Source organism: Polypterus senegalus, chromosome 10 (genome assembly GCF_016835505.1).
Source record: "Polypterus senegalus isolate Bchr_013 chromosome 10, ASM1683550v1, whole genome shotgun sequence".
Classification (NCBI taxonomy): Eukaryota; Metazoa; Chordata; class Cladistia; order Polypteriformes; family Polypteridae; genus Polypterus; species Polypterus senegalus.
Window position 1 is genome coordinate 128130456 of NC_053163.1, and position 12680 is coordinate 128143135.

Sequence of the window (12680 nt, forward strand, 5' to 3'; positions counted from 1 at the left end):
CACCACCTCTGAATGGCTGAAGAAAAACAAAATGAAGACTTTGGAGTGGCCTAGTCAAAGTCCTGACCTGAATCCAATCGAGATGCTATGGCATGACCTTAAAAAGGCGGTTCATGCTAGAAAACCCTCAAATAAAGCTGAATTACAACAATTCTGCAAAGATGAGTGGGCCAAAATTCCTCCACAGCGCTGTAAAAGACTCATTGCAAGTTATATAAACGCTTGATTGCAGTTATTGCTGCTAAGGGTGGCCCAACCAGTTATTAGGTTCAGGGGGCAATTACTTTTTCACACAGGGCCATGTAGGTTTGGATTTTTTTCTCCCTAAATAATAAAAAGCATAATTTAAAAACTGCATTTTGTGTTTACTTGTGTTATATTTGACTGATGGTTAAATGTGTTTGATGATCAGAAACATTTTGTGTGACAAACATGCAAAAGAATAAGAAATCAAGAAGGGGGCAAATAGTTTTTCACACCACTGTATGCTACAAATCAAGCCCAGTGGAGAAAATTGTGATAGAGGGTGGCGTGTCGGCGTTGCTATCTATCCCTTTAACTCTTGAGTCGAGCCCTTTAGATAAGATCACAATAGAGAGCAATGTGTCTGCTTCCACTACCATGCTGTCCTTCCCAAGTGGATGCTTTCAATCATGCCCTGTGGATAAGATCACAACCAAAAGCAGTGTATCTGCCTTCATTTCCAGACCCTCCACTCCAGAAGCCTGTTTTGAGCTGAATCCCTTGGAGAAGTTCACAGTAGAAAGCAATGTGTCTACTTTCATTTCAGGGGTAGGCCTCTGACTGTTGTCCTCTTGATAAGTTACTGTTCAGTCATCTAGAGTGATGTGGTTTCTGAATTATTTTCTTTACAGATCACCCCAAAGATGTCACCTACTATTGACCCTCTGGTGGAAGACCTTTGCCAGCGACTAGAGGCTTTAAGGTTATTGAATATATGACATTGTTGCTGTGGTATTTACTCAGCTGCTCCCTTTCTGCATTTGTTCATCTTAAACTGACTTTAACCTGTTGACTATTAACTTTCCATTTTTGTCACAACAGATTTCGGTCAAATACAAGGTAGTTGAAACCACAATGCTGGACAGGTTAATGCCAGCTAAGAACATACTGGGATCAATCAGGATGATCACATGAGACAGCAGGTTATGGGGCAGAAGAGAAGGTTTGTATTTTATGCATGGGGAACACAGACTGAATGATATGCTACTTTGATTGACCTTGAATAATGTAGGTTGTTTTTTCCTGAGTAACAGTGGATGAGTCTGTCATCCATCTATTTTATGTCCCCGCTTTGTCCAATATATGGCCAGGAGCATTAAATCCAAAACATGAACTAACCGTGATGAGATATAAGTCCATCAATGCCACACTCAGGTATAGACCCACCAATTAAAACCTTCAAAGTGTGGAAGGAAACTAGAAGAAGACGTTTGGCACAAACTGAAATATTTATGGTAATATGGAGCCAAAATTCAAAGTTTTCATACAATCAATGAATTATTTGATTAATAATCTGTGAAACTAATTCCAGCCTACTAGTATAGGATTGGAAAATGTTTCTCTGAAAAATATGATAGGAGCAAAGACCACTGTGCCTTAAAGGGCAAACTGTCACTTGTATATAGTAGAGTGAATTTCTTACTTGGATGTGCTAGTCAATATGCAACTCATCAACAGTCTTCAATACCATGATTACCAAGTACAACTACTCAACCTCGAAACTTCTGTCTTCCTACTCTGAAAAAATCTTATTTGTCATTAACAACACAAGTTAAAATCAAATTAAAGTTATTAATTTATACTGTAAATCTTACGGTTTTGGCTCTACTCAATATCATTCCAAGACCTTACATTAATGGTTAACGTTGCTGCCTGACAGCCCCACTTTGTGAGTTCAAATCCCACCCAATTGTTGTCAATGTTGAGTTTCATGTTGTATCTGTGTGTTTGTGTGGGTTTCCCTCCATCACCCCAGATATATGCCGATTGACGTACTTGATACACTCCTTTACAGAGGGTCAATGTGGGATTATTTTACAACAAACTTGTCCTGTGTTGAGGATGTTTCCTGCCTTGTACCCAGTGCTGCAAGGATTGGCTCTGGACATCTGTGACCCTAAACTGAATTAACAATGGCTGGAATATGTTCTGTTTCTTTCCCAGTTTAAGGTCTGAGGAAGGTAAGGCAGATCCCCGGACACAACAATATGACTGGGATGCTGCATACTGTTAAGATATATAAAATACTTTGGATCTAAAGTGTTTCCTTAATTAGCTTTTTATTTGGTTTATAAATGAACTGGACTAGCAGACATGAGTAGAATGTCTTTAATTATTCAAGTGGGTCCAGTGTCCTCAGCATGCTTTTGTCCAGTATTACCAGTATGCAGGTTGTTTGCTGCCTCAAAGTCTCATGCACTGGTTGGTGATGTTTAGCATTTTATATAGTTAGAAAAATGAATCCCATAAATTAATGGTTGATTAATCAAAGTCAAGGGTAGGGATGATAAAAGGGATCAAATAAAGCACAAAGCAGTTCCTCCTTCCCCATAGAGTCTGTCCAGTAATACAGGTATGTCTTGTTCCTATCTGTCTAACCTTCTACAAGTGTCACCAAAACCCATGCCCATTCACCTGCCATACCTTTCCTGACCCATAATAAACTACGTCTTTCTCTCAACTCAGTCTCCTGACTTACTGCTCAGGCAGAGAAAAACTCTTAACAGACATCCAATATGTTTTTCTATCTTCTGCGTGTTGAGATGATCTTCTTGGACATTCTCTGTATTGACAGCAGTTTCTGGCCCCCATTACTCCACTTAACTCCTGCTAGCTGGTAGAATGGCACACACCTAACAGATGGGGTTCATATTATCGTCCATCTGACCTGGGGAAAGCGTCACATTTACTTTATAGTTGTTAATGTAGTGGCTTCTGCTGCCATATAATAAATCCTCAGTAAATTTGACTATTATGTTGTATGGTGATACAGCAATTAGCTGGATTTAAATCATTTTGAAACTGAATTCCATGTCCAGTTGCTGTATCTGTGGACCTTACTTGGTGTGTCTTTTTCATTCATCCCTGCATGTTACTTTAATTAAAACCTTTAAGTGGATCCAACATGAGTGTGGATATGGGAGTGCATAATTAGTCCTTGAGAATGACAGGACTCTTGTCCAGTGTTGGTTCCTGAATCAAATGGGACATACTTTACCCTCTGTGACTAGCCTATGTGTGTATTATTTTATGTTCTTTAACATTACATTTTAGGCATGGTTTAAACTTTTTCAAACCTCATTTATTCTGGCAGACAGAGGTAGACTGAAGCAGCGCAAGACCAAGAAACCATCTAGTGAGCACATCTTCTGTTCTGTTCAATGGCTGCCGATTGCATTTCTATGTATCCAGTTAGAAACATGGACAAATGTTCTTGATATCAGTGGTCACTTCACAGATCCAGTTGCCTATAAAAGCTTCATCTGTTTCACAGCCAGATGGCTTCATTCTAAATGGCAATGCAATGAAAGAAAATGTGAGGTCATCTATGGCTAGACTAGACGCAAACCTAAGAGAACCACCTTGAGAGATGATGTCTGTGCCCTCTCTGGAGGACATAAGAGAACAGAGTGGAGGGGGAATATCATGGAAGAAGAAACAACCCTCCATTATCCCCATCATCTGTCAATATTTGTACATGCATGTGAGTGACATGTATGAAAATGTTGAGGAAAGTATGGGAATTGGGTATTATATCCTTAAGAAAGATTTCCCACATTAATTAACTCTGGACTGTACATCTGGGGGTCATCTCCCCAAAATTAGTAAATAAATAAACGTATTAATAAAAAATGAAAATGTCACAATTTGTCTGCTTTCTGAGGAAATAATGCTATCACCTAAAAGTACAGGTCCACATCCATCTTGTATTTGTTTAAATGTTTTGAGTTACCATAAAGGCATGTATATTACAACTTAAAATTCACATTCTGTTTTTCCAAATGTTGGCTACGTTTAACATTGCTGGCAAAAAATATGACTTAGTAATTAATAATTTGGGAGTGCCCTTCTGATGTATGCAGGAACTGTTTCTGATTGGCATGACTGCTGTGCAGCTCCAAATTCCTGGGTGCCCTAAACAATCATATGACCTGTTCTAAAAGTTTCATTTTTAACGTTTTGTTTGTAATCTGGTAATTTAATTGGATTATGAATTAATTTATTTTAACATTCATGCATGCATTTTATGTAGACTTAAGGTAGTATACATTTATTCTAGTGAAGTTCAAGAAGTTCAAAATTCTTGGTTAATGATGTCAAACAAAACTTGCAGATTACTGTAGATATAAAATACTAAGCATTTTAGGACTGAGAGTATTTTATTTTAAAAACGCATAGATACAAATACTGTATATACATATATATATAAATATAAAAATTATAAAGACCACGACCTAACATTGCTGGTATATGAAATACTAACTGTCCCCCGTGGCTCCGTACATGTAGTAGTGAAACAGGACCAACTAGCTATATGGAGGCAAGGTACACTGCAAAACGTGGCGAGAGGTACAGCGACTTGAACGGAGGCTGGCGCATGAGTGAGGAGGTCCCTGCCCTGCTCCACACTCCTGATGTCACGCTTCCCCCTCCCCTCGGCCCGCAGCCTTTGTCTCAGATTAGCGCGAATAAATCGTTTCTGCAAGCGAACTATGATACTTGGTGAGATGAGAGAAGTCGCAAAAGCAATCAGAGTGTTCAAGCAAACTATAGAAAAAAAAAAACAGATCTAAATCCGTTAATTAGTTCTCTTTTGAAAAGAGGACAGACAGACAGATGTTGGATTTTTTATATATATATAGAAATAAAGCAAATTTTTGTAACTGTTCGAAGACTGAAGCAATTACCAGTCATGTGGGATAATGTATCTGCAGGTTTACTGCAGAGACACAGCACTAATGTCCTTCTGGAGTGATCTGGAGCCACAGTTCTGAACAACAGTGAAACATCCCATCTGCTCCATGGCTTTCTGGGCAATGCTGTCCAAAGGCTAAGCACCCAATGATGTGGTTAGTTTAAACAAAAGTGTGGTAAGGATCAGGATGTCCATTTCATGAAGGTGATGACAAGGCTCAGACTGCGTGAGGAGGACCTCCAGGTAGATAACAGAGGAGCTGATGCACAGTGGGGACAATGCTAAGCAAGGTGAGGCTTGTCCCGGTGTTTAGCAGTGCATTTGTTGTTTTGGGAAACTTTCCCATGGCCCCTAATAGTGGGAAGACTTTTGTGTTCTAATGTTAAACAATAAATATGCCCAGATATCTGAGGGCTCAAACCTGCCCGTCCTGCGTGGTGTCTTTGTATGTGCGCATGCCTGTCTCTTCAGTCCCCGTTCTCGTGACATAGTGGGATTAATGGAAGTTGTTGTTTTGATAAAAGTGCATGCAAGTCAGTGTCTGTGTTATTAAAAAAAAAAATGCAGCCCTAAGCAACTGCCTAGTTCACCTAAATGGTAGAGCTGTCCCTGGGTGTATGTTGGAAAAAGTATGTGAATTCCTAGGCAAGAGCTCCTCAGTTACCTGGAGGTTCGGAGTTGTGAACGGCACCCGGGCACAGACAGGCGGACATGTTGTTTTCAAACCACCACACGTTTATTACAGAGAATATTTACAATAATTATGGTCACAAAGACCCCCAAATAATGGTCACAAAGACCCAGTTCAGTGCACAAACCCCAAATCACACAAAGTCCTGGCCACAATGCCTTTCTTCGGGCCGCCTCCACTCTCCACTGCTTCGTCCTCCTTCCACCCGACTCCAGCCTCGAATGAAGGGAGACGGCCCCTTTTATGGAGGACCCGGATGAGCCCCAGGTGTTCCCGGCAATCTTCTGGCCACGCCCAAGTGTGGCGGAAGTGCCGGCTGTCCTCCCGGCTGCTCTCGGCGCCGTCATAAATCTTCCCCAGCACTTCCTGGTGTGGCGGGAGTGCTGGGGAAACAAGTCCCCAAGGCATTGGGGCGCCTCCTGGCGGTGACCACGGGCCCCTAAAGCAACCCGGAAGGCAAACCCCACGTGGTCCAGGCAGGGCTCTGACCCTCTTCCGGTCCCTCCTGGCGTCCCGGCCGGGTCATGGCCCCTGGCATCCCTGACAGTGCCCCACAGCCAGCGAAGACCACTCGTGGGTAAGAGCGACCCATCCCGCGAGGGCAGCAGAGCCCAAACGGGTCCAACTCGAGGATAGCCGGGGTCCGGCCCCGCACTCCTAGCAGGGACAGGGGCGGAGACACAATCCGAGCACCAACCCATGGTGCATCCCTGCGCCTCGCACAGGTTGTGCTCCCCCCTTTTACCGGCACCCCGGGGCCTCCTCGGTAGGCACCCCTTCCGGGACCTCCACGCCCCTTTGTTCCGAGCCACTGGTTCCCCGTTGGCTCCTCCAGCTGTGAGCGCACCTGCGCACCGACAGAGAGATCATTCTGCAGACGGCCCGACATCAGAGGGCTGTTCCGCCACGAAGGGGTTCCTTCAACTCGCCCGGGGTCCGTCCCTACAAAAGAGAATACAGGGGCAGAACCGCTGCCAAAGCACCCAGCTCGTGCCACGCACGGGCAGCGTTCCCCCCTCCAACCGGCACCCCGGCACTTGCCTGATCGGCACCCTCTCGCGGCTTCCGTGTCCTCTCGATAGTGGAACTGTCGGCACCGCCTGCTCTCTCACCGCCGGCCTCAGGGATTCCCTCTGCTCCCTCAGAGGCGGCCAGCCGTACGCGTGCACCCAGCAACGCGTCTCACTGTATTGGAGGAGGCGGCACCCAGCCGCTTAATCCTCCCTTCACTTTCGGACGCCTTGACGATATGCGACTCCGTATTAACCAACACGAGCCCCTTTCCCGTCTGCGTCCGCAACATATCGGAGGAATCGGCACCCAGCCTCTTATTCCTCCGTTCACTCTGGGACGCCATGACGGTTTGAGACTCCTTATGGAATAAAAGCGCCTCTGGCCCGTCTGCGTCCCTATAGTGCGGCGCAAGACCGCAGCCGACTCGGGGCGGAGGCGCTAGGACCCGGGCACTTAGCAGCCCGTGTCCATTCAGCGTCCTCTCGGACTCCCCTCGCCCGCGCGATACAGCCAGCGGCGCCGCTCCTCCTGTCGGAGGGCTGCTTCGGAACTGGTCGTTATCATCACAGCCTTTTCAACAGACCCTCCCGCATGCTGTCGGAGTCGGCTGTACTCACCGTCTCCGCCGTACCTCTCCGGCTGGAGATTCCAGCGTCGCGCCGTCCCGTTGTCGATCGAAACGTTTGCAGCGCCGCGAGCGCCTTCCTCTCCAGTTCCAGCACCTCAGCCCGGAGGGCACGTAGCATCTGCAATACACGCTGCTCCACGGGCTGAAGGGCCGCCTCCAGCTCCGCCAGAGCAGCCCGCAAAGACAGGAAGTTAACCGCCGCGGAGCCTACCTGTCTGTCAGCCTCCAACGCCGGCCACTTCCTGTGGGCCTTCTCCTCCGGCCCAATCGGGTCTCCCCCCTGCCCGTGATGGACATTCCTTGGTCCCGCCTCTCTGCAGTCATCGGCGGGCACACAAGACACACCGCCCAATCGCGTGCCTGTCAGGGGAGGGACTTCTGGTCCGGCCATCTTGGCTCTCCTTCTGCGGCGGCGGCGTGCTTGCCGGCAGCCTTGCTGTTGCCAGCACCTTCGAGCTGCAGCGTCTCTTCCTCCGCAGCCCTCGCGGCTGCCGCCGTCCTACCGGAGCCCGCAAACCAGCATCGCCCGCCACTGACGCGGATCCGGGAGGTCCCTGCCTGGAAAACAAAACACGCCCGGCCCCAAGGGCCGGCTGCCGATAGGCAGGGAACTCACCTCCCAGGTCCCGTCAAACCGAGGAAACGTCCTCGGCGTGGCCTCTCTGGACGCCATGCCGTCCCGGGCGCCTCCAGCAATGGCGCGATCGTGAGAGCCCGCTGCACTCCTCCAATGCACGCCGCCCGCCCGCTTCAGGGAATAACGGCCCTCCTGCGGACCCCTGGCGGTCCGTGGGGTTCCTTTACCCCGCGGGGCTGTGTGCACGCAGCCCCCGCGGTACGTGGGTGGGGTCCCCTGCTGCACGGGCCGTCCACAACAATATTTTTTAGATCAGGTCTCCGCCTTGAAACAGGCAGAGCATCCTGCCGACTACGCCAGATGTGAACGGCACCCGGGCACAGACAGGCGGACATGTTGTTTTCAAACCACCACACGTTTATTACAGAGAATATTTACAATAATTATGGTCACAAAGACCCCCAAATAATGGTCACAAAGACCCAGTTCAGTGCACAAACCCCAAATCACACAAAGTCCTGGCCACAATGCCTTTCTTCGGGCCGCCTCCACTCTCCACTGCTTCGTCCTCCTTCCACCCGACTCCAGCCTCGAATGAAGGGAGACGGCCCCTTTTATGGAGGACCCGGATGAGCCCCAGGTGTTCCCGGCAATCTTCTGGCCACGCCCAAGTGTGGCGGAAGTGCCGGCTGTCCTCCGGCTGCTCTCCGGGCGCGTCATAAATCTTCCCCCCAGCACTTCCTGGTGTGGCGGGAGTGCTGGGGAAACAAGTCCCCAAGGCATTGGGGCGCCTCCTGGCGGTGACCACGGGCCCCTAAAGCAACCCGGAAGGCAAACCCCACGTGGTCCAGGCAGGGCTCTGACCCTCTTCCGGTCCCTCCTGGCGTCCCGGCCGGGTCATGGCCCCTGGCATCCCTGACAGAGTGAAACAAATGACAATAGATGAAAAATGCAATAAAATCACAAAAGATGGTGCAGTAATGAGTGCCACGGCTTCTCAGTTACAGAGCCCAATATACAAAGGCTGGTCATCTTTCTTTGTGAAGTATACACATTTTCCTCATCATTTTTTATTCAAATGCTCCTGTATTATTGCCACATCTGGAAAACTTGCAGATTATTTTAATTTGCAACTATTGTCTAGAGAATATGAGGGAGCCCTGCCCAGGCCGATTTTCTGCCTTAGGTCAAACATTACCAAGAAAATGAGAGCACCCCTGAACTTGGTTAATCTTTTTACAAAAAATTATTAATCTACTAAAGTAATACAAAAACGTGAAACATTATGTTAAAACTAAATCAATATGAGTTTAGTACAACTGCCCTTTGGTCTCATTTTACAGTAGCAGTATTCATATTTTTAAAAATCATTTTCCAAATCTGCTATATCTTGAGTAGAGTTGCTGAAGCCAATCCCAGGACACAAGGGAACAATCCCTGAACAGGAGACCAGTCCATTGCAGGACGAACATACAGATAAACACCAGAGCCAATTTAGTATTGCCAATCCACCTAACCTGTGTGTCTTTTGACCCTCAGAGAAAACCAGAGTGCTTGAAGGAAACCCACAGACACATGAGAAGAACATGCAAACTCCACACAGGGATGACACAGGATGTGAACCCAGGCTCTCTGGGAGCAAAGCAGCAGCACTACCACTGCACCATCATGCAATACGGAAATGCAACAAATAAATTCAACTACAGTCTCGGTGTTGGAGTAATCCTGTTCGAATTTAACGCTGAAATACATGAAATGTGGCGGCTCACAGAACTGCATTTACCGCAATATTACTGCGGTATGAGTGAATGAACTGGGAGTCTGGGCTAGTGTATGTAAAAATCCATTCATGACCCCATTAAACTAGTTCAAGATTTCTGGGGCCATCCAATGCATGGAACAACGGGAGATGGACCAGTCCATCAAAGAGAACACTTATCGCAGTGCTGGTATAACAACTTTGGTGTACTGAAGAACAAAAGGGTGCCCAGACAAAATGCTATAGATATGCTGCAAAAGAAGATAAGAACTTGCAGCGAAGCTCCATACATGCATTCGTCTATATAACAAGCTATGGTTCTGAAATTGACCTTCAAAATAACGAAAGTCCCGTCACATTGGTGTTTAGCTCATCTCACCACGCATTTGAAATTAATTTTAGAGTCAATGTAGGATGTTGCTTAGTGGCACATTTCGTGATAGGTTCTTCCAAACAGATATAAGTGTTAAGCTTCCAGCGTGCAGTCTCTGGCGGATATTTTGTAATGGTGTCGGACAGGTCCAGGTCTCGCGTTTTTTTTCACCAGAGTGTTCTTGGCAACAAATTAGGTACATAAAGGCTATAACAGTCCATGGCTCCTCACTCCCGCTCGAGCTCTCCAAACATATATATTTCGAAAGCTGCATCGTCACATAATAGTTGATTGAATCTGTGGTCGTGTGTTTTCATCATGATGGTGGTTGGGTTTTGCAGTTCCGCGATCGATTTTGTAGCTTCGATCGCTAGCTGGGCTCGGGCGCCGCGCGTACCTAGAATAGACAGCTCGTTGATTTCGGACTTCTGGTTGAGTCGCTTGTGGAGACGACATCAGGGTAGTCAAGACTTGTCGGCCAGAGCGCCGTCTGACAGTATTAGGATGCAGAACAAAACGGGTGAGCCTAAAGATTCAGGCGTATCCGAGCTAAGGGAGGCGCTGCGCTTTCACGAATACGCGTTACACGACTGCGCTACGGAAATCAGATCCCTTAAACAGCAAGAACACAAACGAAACTCAGATTTCACCGATTATGAGCATATCCTTGAGGGATGTTTTGAGGGTATTGAAGCCACCTTTAGGGAAAATATACGAAGAATCAGAGAGAATCAAGAAGATATTCGATTCCTTAGAGAACAGCTGCAAGGAAAAGATGGACAGATTGGGGAGAAAGGCCGGATAATCACAGAGCTGCAAGAGGAGATCCAGTTTCTGAGAGAACAGGGGCAAAGAAAAGACTCACAGATCGAAGAGAATGGCAATATCATAGGAGAACTGCAAAAGGAAATTCACTTCCTTCGGGAGCAAGGTCAGAGGAAAGATATCCAATTGGGAGAAACCGCACGGACACTTGGTGAGCTGCAAGTGGAAATCCCGTTCCTCCGCGAGCAAGTGCAGAGGAAAGACGCTCAGATTGGCGAGGATGGAAGGATCATCGGGGAACTTAAAGTGGAAATTCGCTTTCTCCGGGAGCTTGAACTGAGAAAACATGGTCAAATCAGAGAGAACGAACGTTTAATTCGAGAGCTGCTAGAAGAAAATCGAATTCTTAAGGAACAGGGGCATCAGTTATCAATGACAAAGGAAATAGAGAGTGGGCGTGAGTAGGGAAAGTAGCCAAAAGGTAAGTTAAACATCAGTCAAAAGAAGTATATCGGCGAGTACAATTCAAACACGGTCAAGTAAGTAATATACTTTGTTTTTTAAAGAGCGAACACGCGCATCAGCTTCTCATGTGAGAGCACAAATACTGGTTGCCCCCCGTATCCCTTAGAGAGGACGAAAGTTTTTGTCCTATCTTCTTTAGTAAAATAATTAATTGCATTATTTATCTATCGTGTTGACTGGAAATACTTATCCTCAGGTAAGTAGTTTGAAGTAACCGAATTACAGAATACATCACACGGTGGCATTTTACTGTAAGTACAATAGCTTTTTTTCTGGAGTTAAAGATAGTAATCAAAGAAAGCATCCAGTTTGGGTCCATATATAAAATGCACGTATGACAGCTGTGAAACGGACATTCATTTTAGAATTTAGTATTCCTGGACCTTTTCACAATATGTGGTTGAACTTAAGAACACGCGTTCATCACTTACTCCGGCCATTCTCTTCCCAAGGTAGCTTCAAGATTGAATGGAAAATCATATACCGAAAGCATTAGCTGCATATGCATGTATATATGTATGTATTTATTTATTTATTTCAGTTTTAACAGTTGACAATATCCTTACGAAGGTATTGTAATTACCTTCCATATTCCTATAGCGCAGTTTTTCACAAACTGGGACATGGACTACCACTGTGCTTTTCATTTCTAGAATTCATTAATCCGAAATCAATTTTGGTTTGTGGATAATTCATAAATCTAATATATTACTTTTATCATGGAATGTAGCATTTTTTTAGTTTTATTCACAGGAATCCAATAATAAGTTGTACGCACTGTCATTCACAATGCCCGTGTTCTATCGATTCGCCCTGCTTTGTCGAACTGGACCGCCGTAGTACATATATAGATATATCTGTCGATCTGTGGTACCCTAGTGAAAGATGCTGCCGGAAGCAGTGGCTGGTTAGTCTCTTTCTATTTATCCTCCGCTTGGCTTAATAAAATTAACCTAAAACATCCGCCGCTTGACATCCGATTAAAATGCAAGGAAATTATGTCCTATTAAAGTTTTGACCACATAAAAGAAGCATCAAATAACACAACAAACAATCTTCAGAAAGTGCCTTTGCGTTCGGATGTTGTGCACATAACCCCACAGGCACCCCTTTTCGACAGCACATCGAAACGCGAGAAACTGTCGTGCTGCGATGAACTTTAGCACTTAAAGGGGAGCGCCTTAATTTCATTAATTATTCTAAGAAACTTGAAAGCTTTCAAATAGTCCACATTCACTTACTTTTTTCCTTTATCACATAGTACTGTCAAGTAAATTTTAATATAAGGCATATTTACAAGTGATCCATTAACATCGACCGGTAGCTTATCTCGTTAGTGTAAAATACCTTATTGAGATGTACTGCCAGGCTGCCAGAGTCATGTCATGGCATCTAAGGTTATTGCAGAC

The 12680-nt window shown here is 45.7% G+C and overlaps 1 long non-coding RNA gene across 2 annotated transcripts; it reads left to right on the forward strand.

The window, feature by feature from the left end:
* Window positions 1-491: 491 nt before the first annotated feature.
* LOC120536262 lies at window positions 492-3597 on the forward strand. Of its 2 annotated transcripts, XR_005635090.1 has the most exons (4): window positions 492-792; window positions 876-946; window positions 1066-1186; window positions 3338-3597. It is a non-coding gene; the product is annotated as an uncharacterized LOC120536262 (long non-coding RNA). The 2 variants fall into 2 exon arrangements; XR_005635089.1 differs by having other exon boundaries at window positions 492-946.
* Window positions 3598-12680: the final 9083 nt, after the last annotated feature.